Source organism: Mastomys coucha, unplaced genomic scaffold, assembly GCF_008632895.1.
Source record: "Mastomys coucha isolate ucsf_1 unplaced genomic scaffold, UCSF_Mcou_1 pScaffold6, whole genome shotgun sequence".
Lineage (NCBI taxonomy): Eukaryota > Metazoa > Chordata > Mammalia > Rodentia > Muridae > Mastomys > Mastomys coucha.
In genome coordinates, this window is record NW_022196912.1 from 79,245,729 (window position 1) to 79,261,134 (window position 15,406).

The 15,406-nt window shown below is 41.2% G+C and overlaps 1 pseudogene; it reads right to left on the reverse strand.

Moving 5' to 3' along the window:
* Positions 1-700: 700 nt before the first annotated feature.
* On the reverse strand, positions 701-13,228 carry LOC116081043 (annotated as a pseudogene).
* Between the last annotated feature and the right edge of the window lie 2,178 nt (positions 13,229-15,406).

A 15,406-nucleotide genomic window follows, 5' to 3' on the forward strand; every position in this document is an offset into this window, starting at 1 on the left:
AACTCCCCTACCCGTGCTGGACCCCAGCCTGGCCCGATTGAAGGACCCCCTCCCATTCAAGGTGCTTGGCAGGAATTCCCCAACTCCCCAAGGGAAATGGTTTGGGGGCGGGGCTCAGACTGGTCCCAGCTGCTGCGGGGAAGAGACATAGATCACTCTTTCCTACACTCATGGAGGTCTCAGGTCGCGGCCAGGACAATCTTCAGTTCCCCGGGGGTGGGGGTGGAAGGGGAGCTGCTGGGAGGGATGAGATTGAACCGGTTGGAGGGGAGAGAGAGAGCAGGAGCATTAGAACCAGAGCAGCTGTCCTTCTGTCAATGTCCTTCTGCCAGGGTTTGAGGGGTGTAGGGATGAGCGGCCTCCTCGAGGAGTGTCAGGGGACTGTCAGAAGCACAGGTCAATCGCTGTTTCCCAGTAGGCCAGAGACTTTACTCAGTTGCCCAGCTCAGCCCCCCAAGCCCCAGTCTGGCCCGGTCTGCTGCGCTAACCTTACCTCAGCTAAGTCAGGAGACAATAGGGGTCACTGAGAGCGGGAGGGGGACTGCTGGATCACAACTGAGGGAAGACGGAGGGAAGCAAAGGACAGAGCAAGGAGAAAGCCCCTGGCTGCGGCGACTGTGGCTTCTGCCCACCCTACATACTTCATAGACAGTTGTGGTTCGGCGGGCGCCCTCTGGGACAGCCCTGCCTCCAAGACCCCTCAATCCCCACCCAGAACCTGTGCATCATGCCCACCTGCAGCCCCTCAGCTCTTCCATGACAAATTACCCCAGCTAATGTGAACTCACAAATCCTGTCATCAGCTCCTACTGGAAATCCAGGCGCCTGGCCAGGTTGCTCACCTTGGGGGTGTCCGATGTAGGGGTAGGGTGAGAGTGTGGAAGCTGAGAGTGCAGGCACCCCACTCGGGGGCACCTTGCCTTGGGGAGAAGCCCCATGGCCCTAGGTGGGGGTGCAACACCATCACCTGGGGTGGGTGGGGAGTCCCAGGGTGTGGGGACCGGGCTGCTGTGACTCCAGTTTGGACATGGGCCTGGGTAACATGGGCCATGTTGGTGAAGCCATGGGGCAGCTGTTGGTGGGGATGGATGGCATACACAGCAGCTGGCCTGGCCGGGGGAAGCTGCTTTGAGGGGACTGGGCAGAAGGTCCCGGTGATAGAGAAGGTGGCATGCCTGTTAGGGCCCCTGGATGGTACAGATTCTGCTGTGGCTGTCCACTGCCCAGGTGAAGGGCCTGCCCCGCCTGGTGCTGAACGGGACTGGGGGCTGCATGCTGGGATTGTGGCTGGCTCCCAGTAGGTGTGGTGGCCGGCTGCTGCGGCTGCGTGGCATAGTGTGGATGGGATTGGTGAACAGTGGCATAGAGTCTTAGCGGGTAGGCTGTTCTGCAGAAGGGTACTGAGGAGTGGAGGATGACACGATGGCCTGGGGATGACTTCCTAATGTCAACATTCGTGAATTACTTTGAAGCATAGGGGGGAACACCAGCTGTGAAGGGTAGTGTGCCATGGACTGCATCATGGCAGGCTGACCTGGGATGTAGGAGGAGTAAGGTGTAGCAGTCATCAGGGGTGGGCCAGCAGCAGCCTGCATCATCGGAGGGGTGAGGCTGGTTGGTGCTGGTCAGAGCACTGAGGGGGAAGTGAGCCTTTTGTACCCCGGTACTAGCCCTGCTGCCCAGGCACCGAATTGGATACAGGATATGGATACATCTGAGGGACCTGTACAGCTGGTCCCATGTGGATCAGAGGTATATATGAAATGTACTGGGGACTGTAGAGCCTACAATGGCCTGCTGTCCGCACCGGTATAGAAGGTGTTGAATGAGTACGGGGCCCTGGAGAAGTTGGAGTACTGGTAGATTTGTTCACAGATAGCAGGGGCTTTGTTGGATTGACCTCTCTGGCATTGGGGTTCAAAGTAGTCTTCTTTCCTTGTTCAGTAACAGGACCCTCCTCTTTGTCATCTCCCTTGATGAGGCCCACTGGAGGACTGCCAGTTTGGCTGAGCCAACGTGCTGGGTCTGGCCCCTCAATCCCTCCCACTGCTGCCAGGGTCACTTATAACCTATAAGATTGTTTGAAGAATTAAAAGGAGCATCCTGTATGCTGACAGCAGGCAGCATTTCCTGCTGCGAGGTGTATTTCCTCACCAATACTTAGAATGCTTCGTGTCTGTGGCAATATAACAACAAACTGATTTCCATTTAATTTTATAATTGTTTGCAAACATTCTACAGATGAGTTATATATACCCTGTTGCTTGTCTTTTAGACTATACTACTCTGATATATATATATATATATGTAACTTTAATAAATATACATATATTTAATGTTTACTCAAATGCAATGCTTGACTTGATGTGAAAATTATATAACATCATGTTTATCTCTTTTATTTTTGATACAATATAATTACATCATTCTCCCTTCCCTTCCTCCCTACAATCATCCCACTTATTCCTTCTTGCTTCCAAATCCCCAGCCTCTTTTTCTTTCATTGTTGTTACATTTATATATGTAGAAACAGATTTATGCCTAAATATAACCTTCTCAGTCTGCATAATTTTATGTGTATGTATGTTTTCAGGACTGACCATTTGGTACTAGAATTGGTATGTTCTTTCATGGGCAAAACTATTTCATAACATAATAAGATTTGTTTCACTCTTAAAAGTATGTGTAGAGGATGTGGGTATGGATTTGTACACGAGTGTCATGCCCTCAATATCTGGAAGCATCAGATCTGGAGTTATAAACAATTGTGAGCCACTTAACATGGGTGATGCGAATATAACTCAGGATCCTTGAAGAACTGTTCTGAGTCACATATTTTATTAGCCCTCTAGCATCTTTTGTTTAAAAATAGTAAGCAATTTACCACCATTCAAGGAAAGATTGGCTTAAGAATAAAACTTGCATTCCAAAAAAGCTATAAAGCTGTCTGTGGTTTTATGTTGATATGTGAAAAATAAAATTATTTTATTAAACATGATAAGCAGTGATTTGCTGTCTGATGAGAACTTACTAGCTCACTGAAATATAAATGTTAGTGGAATAAGCATGTCATTAATGGCCAAAGGGGAGATAGTCACATAACCAGTACTTATTTACCCAACTCTATTTTCATTCGATGCCAATGAAAATATACCATTGATCATTATGTGAAACTGGAAAACAGCAATACGCATGAACATATACACCAGTTATTTTACATGCAATGCAGAAAGGACAGAGATGACAGCACTAGATGTGGTGCAACCAAATTAGTTTTTACCTGAGCACCCATCGAGCACACATTCATGGACCTCAAGCTCTTTTGTTAGCAGATGCTGCTTGTTTGCCTGTAGAGCTCATCAACTGTACCTTCATCCTCTAGGAGCAAGTATGTCTGCCTCGGTGATCAGCTACCAGTGAAATCAGAATCTAACCTGCCTTAGTGAGAACCCCCCTGACTCACAGTAAGTTTCCTATGTTCCTGAAAGTATATGCACCTTTTAATCTGAAAGGGTACCACAGAGTCACCCTGCCCTGCCATCCTCAAAACTGTTAGATAACATTGTCCACAGACGTGAGTCCTTTCCTAAGTAGCACCAGTATCTCCGTAAAACCTATGAGAACTAGGTAAGCAACACCAGGAGGAACGATTAAAAGACAAGGCAACCCCACTCTAATATTTTAACAAAATACATATTGAATTCTGCAGTCTCAGTAATTTTCATGGATGAATTGGGAAAATAAAAAGAGTAACATACTAATATAAATTTCTAGAAAGTAGCTGCATTATACTGGAATTTTTCTTTACTTGGTATTGTGCTAACTCAGACAAGAAAATAATGTTACTGTGAAAGTGTGTTTATAACCTAATAATATTAATATACTCCAGTTTCTTGAGACTCAATTATACAATGTGGATTAGATTTGTTACCTATGTGTCTATTTTCCTCACATGTTACAAACACTCTCTGGACAAACTTTTCACCTCTATATTTCATGTCCAGGCATTTCATAAGTTCTAAAGCACATGAACATTTAAAGCACACGAACAATTCCCGAGTCCAGGGAGAAGCATCTTATTTCTATTCTGCCTACACAGTAAAGTAGGACATCCTCCTCAGCCTGTGAAATCAAGATTTGGTCCTTTTGAGACTTTGGCCTTTCTTCCACAAAAATGTACTTTTGCCTCAGAGATCATTCATAAACCAAACTTCATGAAAACCAAATCAATGCCCCGCTCCCTCCCTTCCTCCCTTCCTCGATATCTACATCTAGCCTTTCTCTTCCTCTCCTATCCTTTCCACATGCATGTTGCTACTGCCATTTCTAACTATGTTTCTCTAGTAACCATGCCAGTTTAATGCCTAAGACATAAATGAGTTTTCTAAAGTAACTCGTGGATAGCTGTGCTTTCTCATCATCATTTTAATCATGTGTTTTCCTGACAAGTCTATTGTCTTAGAAATCTAGAAATAGTAAAACATAAATCTGCTATTTTTATTTTCCATCTGCCAGATGCCAAGCTGTCTCTAGGGATTCTCAAACAGGGCCACCATGGTTCTTTTCCTTTGCAGTCTTGTTTTCCAGGAGTTGTGACAGTGACAGCTGAAATGAGTAGCCACAGCTTAGGGGGAAAAAATGGTTTTGTTTCCTAATCATTATTTAAATGTCACCAGGGAAATCCTAAGAATAAAACAAAACAGCTTCAAATAATGGTGGCCCAGCATTCTTTCAGTCTTCCAGAGTCTACTATAATGGATTTAACTGAATTATCTTTTAGCAAAGTCACCCAAACTTAAGCTACTCTCAGGCTACAAAAGAGATCACTCTCAAGTTCAATATATCTTTCAATAGTTATAATTGATTCTCTTTAGCTTAAAAAGAAGAAACCTGGAACATACTCCTTACAACAATGATGAATTAGACAAGGATGTAATTTTATGTCATACACAGAATGATAGAATTCTAAGGAAAAAGTAATAAATATTTAAATTTTTAAATTGGTAACACTATGCTACAGAAAGTCAGCAAGTCAATTTTCATACCACTTACTGATCTGAAATGCACTTGTACTGTATGACACAGGGCAAAAATATTATTTTTTAAATATCTTTTATTTCTGTGTTGATTTATTCCATTTTATTGTGTAGATGTTAGGTTATCTCCATCTAAATATATCTCTTTATATTTGGTAACATTTTTACACTTTATTTATTTATTTATATTATATATTTTCTTTATTGACATTTCAAATGTTGTCCCCTTTCCTGGTTTTCCTTCCTAAAACCCCTTATCCCCTCCCCAACTCCCCCTGCCCACCCACCCATGCACCCCTGCTTCCTGGCCCTGGCATTCCCCTACACTGGGGAATAGAGCTTTCACAGGACCAAGGGCCTCTCCTCTCATTGATGACCAAAAGGCCATCCTCTGCTACATATACAGCTGGAGCTATGAGTCCCACCATATGTACTCTTTGGTTGGTGATTTAGTCCCTGGGAGCTCAGGGGGTACTGGTTGGTTCATATTGTTGTTCCTCCTATGGGGCTGCAAACCCCTTCAGCTCCTTGGGTCCTTTCCCTAGTTCCTCCATAGGGGACCCTGTGCTCAGTCCAATGGTTGGCTGAGAGCATCCACCTCTGTATTTGTCAGGCACTGATAGAGCCCCTCAAGTAAACAGTTATATCAGGCTCCTGTCAGCAAGCCCTTGTTAGCATCCATAATAGTGTCTGGTTTTTTGTGACTGTATATGGGATTGATCCCGAGGTGAGGCAGTCTCTGGATGACCTTTCATTCAGTCTCCACTCCACACTTTGTCTCTATATCTTCCCCCATGGCAATTTTGTAATCCCTTCTAAGAAGGAGAGAACTATCCACACTTTGATCTTCCTTCTTGAAATTCATGTGGTCTGTAAATTATATCTTGGGTATTCTGAGCTTCTGGGCTCATATCCACTTATCAGGGAGTGCATACCATGTGTGTTCATTTGTGATTGGATTACCTCATTCAAGATATTTTCTAATTCCATTCATTTGCCTAAGAATTTCATAAATTCATTGTTTTTAATAGCTGAGTAAATTGTGTAATGTCCATTGTGTAAATGTCCACACTTTCTGTATCCATTCCTCTGTTGAGAAACATTCCTCTTTCCAGCTTCTGACTATTATAAATAAGGCTGCTATGAATACAAAGGAGCATGTGTCCTTATTACATGTTGGAGCATCTTCTGGGTATATGCCCAGAAGCGGTATAGCTGGGTCCTTAGGTAATACTATGTCCAATTTTCTGAGGAACTGCCAAACTGATTTGCAAAGTGGTTGTATCAGCTTGCAATCCCAACAGCAATGGAGGAGTGTTCCTCTTTCTCCACATCCTTGCCAATGTCTGTTGTCACTTGAGTTTTTGATCTTAGCCATTCTGACTGGTGTGAGGTAGAATCTCAGGGTTGTTTTGATTTGCATTTTCCTGATGACTAAGGATGTTGAACACTTTTTTAGGTGCCTCTCAGCCATTCGGTATTCCTCAGTTGAGAATTCTTTGTTTAGCTCTGTACCCCATTTTGAATAGGGTTATTTGGTTCTCTGGAGCCTAACTTCTTGAGTTCTTTGTGTATATTGGATATTAGCCGTCTATTGGATATAAGATTAGGGTTAGGGTTAGGAGCTAGAGAGATAGAAAAAGGACCCAAGGACCTGAGGGGTTTGCAGCCCCATAGGAAGAACAACAATATAAACTAAGCAGTACCCTCAGAGATCCCAGGAACTAAACCACCAACCAAATAGTACACATGGTGGGAGTCATGGCTCCAACTGCACATGTAGTAGAGGATGGCCTAGTCAGTCATCAATGGGAGCAGAGGCCCTTGAAGCCTTCCTGTGAAGGCTCTATGCCCCAGTGTAGGGGAATGCCAGAGCCAGGAAGTAGGAGAGAGTGGGTTGGTGAGCAGGGGGAGGGAGGAGGGGATAAGTTTTTTTTTCGGAGGGGAAACCAGAAAAGAGGATATCATTTGAAATGTAAATAAAGAAAATATTTTTTTAAAAAAGAATAAAATGAAGAATAAACCTAAAAAAAATTGAACCTTTTGAACGTATGCATCATATGGAATATTATTTGCTTGATATCCAATTATGAATTAAGTATTCTCCTGTCACTTGGCATGGTATATGGCTGTACAAATGAGGAAACGATGTGTCATCCCAGGTAAGCGGAATAAATGCCTCATCAGGTAAGTCTCAAGGACTTTATGGCCCCTCTTTGATATTCTTTTACCTGATGCTTTAGAAATTGTCTGTTGTTGTGGAATGCATAAAAACACTGTGCCTTCTAGTAAGTCCACAAATGTTTATCAAAGGATACTGTAGGAAGACTGTGTTTCAGTCACTTTGAATCGGGTGTTGGCTAAAAGAGCAAAGTATATGCCATCTCCTGAGAATTATACTTTCTTTTTGAAAGAGATACTCAATAAATATTCAAAATAATATGTGAAGATGTTATTTATGGTGTGATAGACAATGAGTAATGTGAAACAGGAGAAAGAGTATGAATTCATGAGGAGAGAGAGAGATGTATGGTGTGGCACAGAAGTTATATTTCACAAAAGAGAAGTCAAGAAAAACTGATGAAAAATATCCATGCTTGCTCCTATCCATTGCAATTCTTCATAAACTTTTAAGCTCGATTCACTTAATGAACTTCTATATGCAATATTAGAAGAAAGTAACACAGTTATCATTTTGAATATAATAGATTTCTCCCTAATCTATCCTTATACAAAGGAGGAATTAGGTAAGAATATGATTGTGTTCACAGACTAACAATATGCCCATACTTTTCTATGATGCCCTAAGTTACACAGAATAATATGTTCTTTGTGTCTGCTTATCGGTTCAGTTGGAAACAAGCCAGTAAAAAGGCTTTCTAGGTAGACCTATGCCCTACTCCAATGATTCTCAAATTCTCCCAACATAGAATCACCATGGGACTTATTTAAACACAGATGGATGAACATCCATCTCAGAGTTTCTGATCTACTATGTCCAGGGTAGCTTCTGAGACTCTGCATTTCTGGCAAGGTCTTAGATGATGCTGATCAGACACAAAGAGAATCGATGCTTCATGTTATTCTTAGTGTTATTTTAATACTTCTCAACTCATCTCTAAAGTGCCAGATGACACTAACACTTCCAGTGCCCATCTGTGCAACTGTAGATAAGGATGCTATCTAATGTTTACTTTATTGCTTGCAAATATTTCTTCTAGTCAAGAAAGAGGAGGGGGAACTTTTTCCTACCTCTGCTGTTAGTAAAACTAAAAGAAATAAATGCTTTCTTTCTGGGATATAAACAACACTGTTTTCCTGAAGACGGCACTGCATCCTTAAACCTACAAAGTGCGTTTCTAATATTCTCATGGCCACTCAAGCAGCTCAGTTGTAAGCTCAGCAAAAACTCAGTTCTCTTCACTGTTCTCATGAAGTGTCAAAAACACTTTTATCCTATTGAAGAAGCTAAAACACCCTAAATAAATATAAATTGTGTATTTATGGATAGGAAAAGCACCAAGAACACCTTCCCAAGCATGACAAATCTTTATTTTAAATCTTCTTCTGCCTTAGTCCCTAAGGAATCTGGTGTTTCTTAAAAAAGAAGAGAAAAGAAATAAATAAAATCATGCTGCAAATTGGTGGAGGAATTGACATGACTAAAAGCAACAAGTAATTCAGAGCTGTTTTCAGAAACCCGGTGAAATGAAGCAAGGAGAAGCAGCTATGTTTTGAGCAAGCTGTGAGATTGTCTCAGCTCATTTTCATAGAACTGAACACTGGCCAGTAAAGCTTTCTTAGGCAGAAGTGAGGCATCCCTCCTACCACTACAGAAATGAGCTTCAAAGGCTGCACTTGTCAAGGTCTGCTGGGTATGTCAGGAAAATAGCAAGAGTTATGGAGAAAGGGCTTCTGACACCTTCTAAATGAGCATGGGTACTTGTGTACCAGAAGTAACTGAAGAGTCTTTTCTCTTGGTAAAATAAGCATAAAGCTTATAGTACAAGCAAACAATGTATCATTCCCTAAGATTAGTTAATCAATCAACATCTTCAAGTCAAAGAAAAGATGTTGAGACAAAGGTCAAACATTCTTTTCAAAAGCCAGATCGATTCTGCCTGCTGGTTAAATAAAGTTAATAGGCAAGATTTTTCATCATGTTCATATACTGTGGAAAGTGAGTTTACATAAACCACACTCAGATATTTAAAAAGTGATCATCTTTAGAGGAATGACTTGATTTAGCTGTGTTTATTATTCAGTTACTGTCCTTGTAGGAGCTCTAGTTCCATATTTTTTAAAAATATCTTGAAATATGTGAGTGGCACAGAGAAGAGCCTCCAGTGCAGTCAGGAGCTGCAATCTTGTCAGTCTTCTGTTCTCCAATAGCCCTCTCTTTGTTGTTATGACAAGTCACTTCGTCATCCTCTGTCAACACCTTGATGATAGCTAAGCTACATGCAATCCCCTGCCTGTGGTTTCTTTAGGCTGAAACTGAGTCACATAATGTTAAGTTACTTTATGAAGTGTAAAGTTTGGACACAGCTGACTCAAAAAAAAAAAGATTTTGTTGTTGCTATTGCTTTTTACCATTTTAAATTTCTATATAAAAGGCATAAAAAAGAGATTTATTGTAATCTGAAAAATAAAAACTTAAGCACCACAGCTTAGCATAAAGGATACTAGGAAGTTCTTTGTAAATCATTGTCCCCTTCTCTCGATGGCAAGAATTATAAATGAACAAGTGTGAGTTTGGGGCTTAATGAGCAGGAAGGAACTATAAGGTTATAAGAAAGATTTTGGGAAGTGTGTAGTAATCTAGAAAAAAAAAAGACATTGTAACCAGAAAAACTGGTGAAGTAAGTGGTATCAAATGGATTGACAACCTGCCACTGCTTACTCTATGTTTTCTAATAATGACAACTGTATTGACCACCCAACAACAAAGGCATGATATGCAGAAAAAGAAACCAACGACGACATGTGTATGCTGGCAGCCTCATGTCAATGTGCAAGGAACCCATAAGAGGAGAGAGTCTGAAAGGAAGCATACAAAGAACAAAATAATGGAATTTAGAAACCTAGAACATTGCCAAGTAGAAACTTCCATTACAGCTTCCACATCAAAAGAAACTGAGGTACCTCACTTTCATCTATCTAAAATGAAAACCTACAAAGACAAAAAGAACCAATGACTATTCTGACACCCATAGGAAATCAGGACACATTGCAAATCACCACACTGAACTGTTGAGAGAAAGGCAAACACAGTTGTCTTAGTTCTCTACAGGGAATATATACCAATATGTTCTGTTGCTGCCTCAAACTGCATAAAGTGCCAAGCTAAGTATGTAAGATATTTTGCCCTATGCATATGCATGATAAAGCTTAATGTACAAATTAGGCATAGTAAAGTATACCTAAATAATATCAGTAATAAGATAGACCAATTATAACCATAGACTTTGATAAAAGTTCTATAAAACACAAGAATCATTTATTTTTACTTTTTCTCAGTAATAGTACAGATGGCTGAGAGTAACTAAATTTGTATTAAACCATAGCTAAGTGGCAACTTCTGCACAAAGGCTCACAATGAAAATCAGTTTACCAGAGGTATCAGCTGCCAGAGTCTTGACCTGAGAAGACTCTCACAGGGTTACGCTGATGAATGACCACTGGAACTAATGTGTTAGCTAATGTGAGAGTTGAGCTAGATCAAGGAGTCACACCCTTGGTAGGCACTCACACTCATGCATGGCTTTTATCTAAGAAGTCTACCAGGATTTACTACTGAAAAGGCAAGGGTCTCTTTGTTGCTAATGGCAGCAAGAGATGAAATAGACTGTGAAATACATTGTGTTTTATTTTCAGTAATTAAGACCAGCAGTGCAGGTGAAAGGCCTTTTAAGGAGATAAATTTAATATGCAAAGAGTGAAGATTTCTGACCTGAATTCTCCATAGAGCAGAGTTTCCAATTCATTTGGTGACATCTGCACAACCCTTCTATAAAATATTAGAAAGTATAAAAATAAAATGTACAGGCCAATATTCATAAAAATAAATAGGAAACACTCTACAGAATATTAAAAAAATCAAATGCAACAATATATTTTTAAATATTATGGACTATAGCTAAATTAGATATAATCACAGGCAAATCTGTCCAAACTCTTAAAAATTAGCTAAGACTCCCTGGAAACACACAGGCCAGGGAAGCAGGTAGGCTAATTACCGACTTTCACCTCTCTTTCTGCACCTCCAAATCAAATCCTCCAGTCTCTACCTGAGCTCTGCAGCAGAACCATTGCTGAAGGCATCTTTCCCACCCCACTGCCATCTCAGGTGGATTCACAGATATTTCCCTCCTAGCCTTTCTCCCCATTTTTATTGATTTATTCGCATCCTCAGCTCAACAGATACTCTCTAGGAACTGACAAGCCACTGCTGTCAGGGAAGCAGGGAGATTGACTGCAGATTTCCTCTGTTTTTTTCTTCTCTCCTCCAGATCTAATCCCCCAGTCTCATCCCCAGATTGGCAGCAGAGAGCCAGTAGCTGCCCTCCTTATCTCCAGTGGAATCCTCGGATCTTCCCTTCTTAACCTCCTTTGCAACTCATCCCAGCCCTCAATTCCAGCAGGAAATCCCTAGTAACCTACAGGACAGGACACTCTGACCAGGGAAGCAGGTAGAGGAACTGCATCTTCTTACTTCTCCCTCCATTCTTCCAAATCCAATAGCTTACTTAGTATCATCCTTTGCTCTGTAGAAGACCATTTGCTGCAGCCTCTCCTCAATCTCTTCCTCCATTCCTGAGGCTCTAACTAAGCATTTCTGGTGGAACACCTTTCTTTTCTCTTGTGAAGCCCTTCTCCCACCCCCAGCTCATCACCATTACTAAGTGTCACAATACAAAGAAACATATTTTAGCTGGAAGCCCCAGGACCCACACCTATCTGGACCACGGAACATTTTTCTTTCCAAGCAACACACAACCACCACACTCTCTTAAGAACCAGAGAAGAAACAAAAACAAAGAAATAAACACCTACACAACAAAAACATGATCGTATGTCAGCACCTAAAATTGTAATCTTCCCAATCCCAGATGTTTAGACAATGGTGTTAAAACAAAATCAAACACATCCAGGACAATATGTATCTTCTAGAGTCCAGCAATTCTACCATTGCAGGATCCAAATATTCCAACATAGATGAAGCACAAGAACAAAGACTTCAAAACAGTCTGCATGAATATGACAAGTACATAGAAATAAAAAATGAAAAAAAATCCCTTAAAGAATTCTATAAAAACACAGGCAAAGAGTGGAAGATAATAAATAAAACCATCCAAGACAAAAGAAATAACAGTCCAAGACATGAAAGGGGAAATAGAATCAATAAAAAACATCCAAATAAAGAAATCTGGAAATAAAAATTCAAAAATTCAAATGAGAACCACAGAGGCAAACTTTGCCAACATAATATAGGAGATGGAATGAAGAATCTCAGGCATAGAAGACAAGAAAGTAGAAATGAATATGTCAGCCAAAGAAAATAGTAAATCTAAAGAACTCCAGGCACAAAACATCCAGGAAATATGGGACACTAGGAAAAGATCAAGTTGAAGGAGAATAGGGGTAGAGGAAGGAGAAGCACTTGGTGCTAAGATCTTAAAAATATTTTCAAAAAAAATTGTAGAAGAAAATTCCTTAACTGAAACCTGAAACAAAGAGCTGCAGATAAAAGTGCAAGAAGCAAATGAGACACCAAGTAGAATGGATCAGAAAAGAAAGTCCCTTTGGTACATGTTAATCAAAACAGTAAAAGTAGAGAACAAAGAAAAAATATGTGTATATATACACACACACATATATACACACATATATTATGTATGTATATATGTGTGTATATATATATATGTATATATATATATATATATATAGAGAGAGAGAGAGAGAGAGAGAGAGAGAGAGACATGGAACACAGAGCTCTATATGGGATCAAATCCTGTACACAGGATAAATTTCGGGTTGTAAGTTTTGTAGGGTGGGTTGGTATCTCCATTGCTCACTGAGATTCCTGCCTGACTAAAGGATGTGGCTTCTTCAGGTCCCGTATCTCCAATGTTGTGAGTTATAGCTAACATCACCTCTGTTGATTCTTGGGTGTTTCCCTTATCCCACATCTCTGGCTCTCCCTGGAGATGCTTCCCACCTCCCACCTCACCTCAGTTGCAGATTCCCATTCATTCTCATAGTCATCTAGCCATCTCTCCTGTCCCTCCCCACACCTGATGCTGAATCTTCATTTCTCTCCCCATCCCCTCTCCCTCTCAGTTCCCTCTCTCCATCTGCCTCATGACTATTTTGTTCTCCCTTCTAAGTGTGATTGAATTATCCTTGCTTGTACCTTCCTTCTTGTTTAGCTTCTTTGAGTCTATGGAGTGTAGCATGGGTATCCTTATTTTATGGATAATATCCACTTATAAGTGAGTATATACCATGCATGTACTTTTGGGTCTTGGGTAACTCACTCAGGGTGTTAATCTCAAGTTCAATCCATTTGTCTGCAAAATTCATGATGTCTTTGCCTTTAATATTTATCCTGTCTACAAGAAATGCAGGCACTGGGGATGGATCAGAGCCTGGGGGAATGGCCGACCAATAACTGACCTAACTTAAGACCCATCCCATGGACAATCTCCAATCCCTGATACTACTAGTGATATATTTATGCTTGCAGACAGGAACATAGCATGGTTGTCTTCTGAGAATCTCCACCCTGTGGCTGACTCAGACAGATTCAGACAACCACATCCAAGCAATGGATGGAGCTTGAGGACTCTTATGGAAGAATAGGAGGAAGGATTGTGAACCCTAGTGAGGGTAGGAATTCCACAGGAATAACAACAGAGTCAACTAATCTTGACCCTTGGGGCTCTCAGAGACTGACCCACTAACCAAAGTAACATATGGGCTGGACCTAAGCCTCACTGCACATATGTAGCCGATTTGCAGCTTAGCGAGTCCCAAACAACTGGAAGCAGGGGTTATCCCAAAAGCTGTTCCCTGTATGTGGGATATGTTCTTCTAGATGGGCTGCCTTGTCTGGCCTCAGTGGGAAAGGAAGGACCTAGCCAGGGTGGGGAGATATCAAGGAGGTCCTCATTAGTTCAGAGGAGAAGGGAAGGGGGAAATGTGGGAAATATTGTGAGAGGGGTAACCGGGAGAGAGAGAGAGTGGTCAGGATGTAAAGTGAATAAGTAAAATAAAATAATGACAAACAAACAAACAAACAAATTCCCTCTCCCCTAAGAGCCCAGGAGCTAGAAAGAGTGTATGAGACAGAAGGAATGGAGTACACCAGAAGAACCAGGCCCTCTAAGTCAACTGAGCAAAGTTCATATGAACTCACAGAGACTGAGCTGTGGGTGGAGGATACCAGTAGAATACGGTCCTCTAAATCAACTAACTGAAGTTCATATGAACTCACTTGGAAGCAGATCTGCCCCAGGTCTTCTGTGATTATAGCTTTCAGCCTAGTGCTTTTGTGGGACTCCCAAGTGTAGGAACAAACAGGTCTCTTCTTTTCTTGGGGCTCTTTTCCTTCTGTTGGTTTGCCTTGTTCAACTTTGATGTAACAGAATTTGTTTTGTCTTACATACAGTTTTTATGTTTTGTTTTATCACTTAGAACCCTGTTCTTTTCTAAAGAGATACAGAAAGGGGGTAGATGCAAATTGGGGATCAGGTGAGGAGGACCTGAGAGGAGTTGAGAGGAGGCTATAGTCAGGATATATTGTTTTAAAAAGGAATCTGTTTTTAATAAAAGAGAGGAAATAAAATGATTAGATAGTTAACTAAAAGAGGAGTGAAACTTCCAGTCCAGTGAAGATAGCTTCAGATTTATATATCATCTTCGTTCCTCTTTGCTAACTATAAACTTTGAAATGATGAGAGATGATATAAGGCTATCTCTGAAAGGTATTAAGTTTGCAATGAGCTCCATTGGGAGTATGGAATTTGAGCACCCAGGCAGGGGCTTGGGCAATTTCCTCCCTTATGCACTAGAGACTGGCTTCTGTATACAGAATTGATATCACCGTGCTGCTGGTAGGTGGTTGGTTGCTCTTCAAATGACTCAGGTTCAGTAGAAGCGCCACTGACATCAAATGACCTGACACCATGCAGGAAGAATTAAACTGTGTGCTACATCAGATTCAAATGTCTGGAGCACTGCTCTTGGCTTCCAATGACCTTGAGATGATTCCTTGCGTAGAGCTAGTCAATGCGGAGTGGAGAGCTGGCAGAAAGTATCCTGACCTGAGAAAGTTTTGCTTTTTGGTTTTTGTTCTTGTTGTTGGT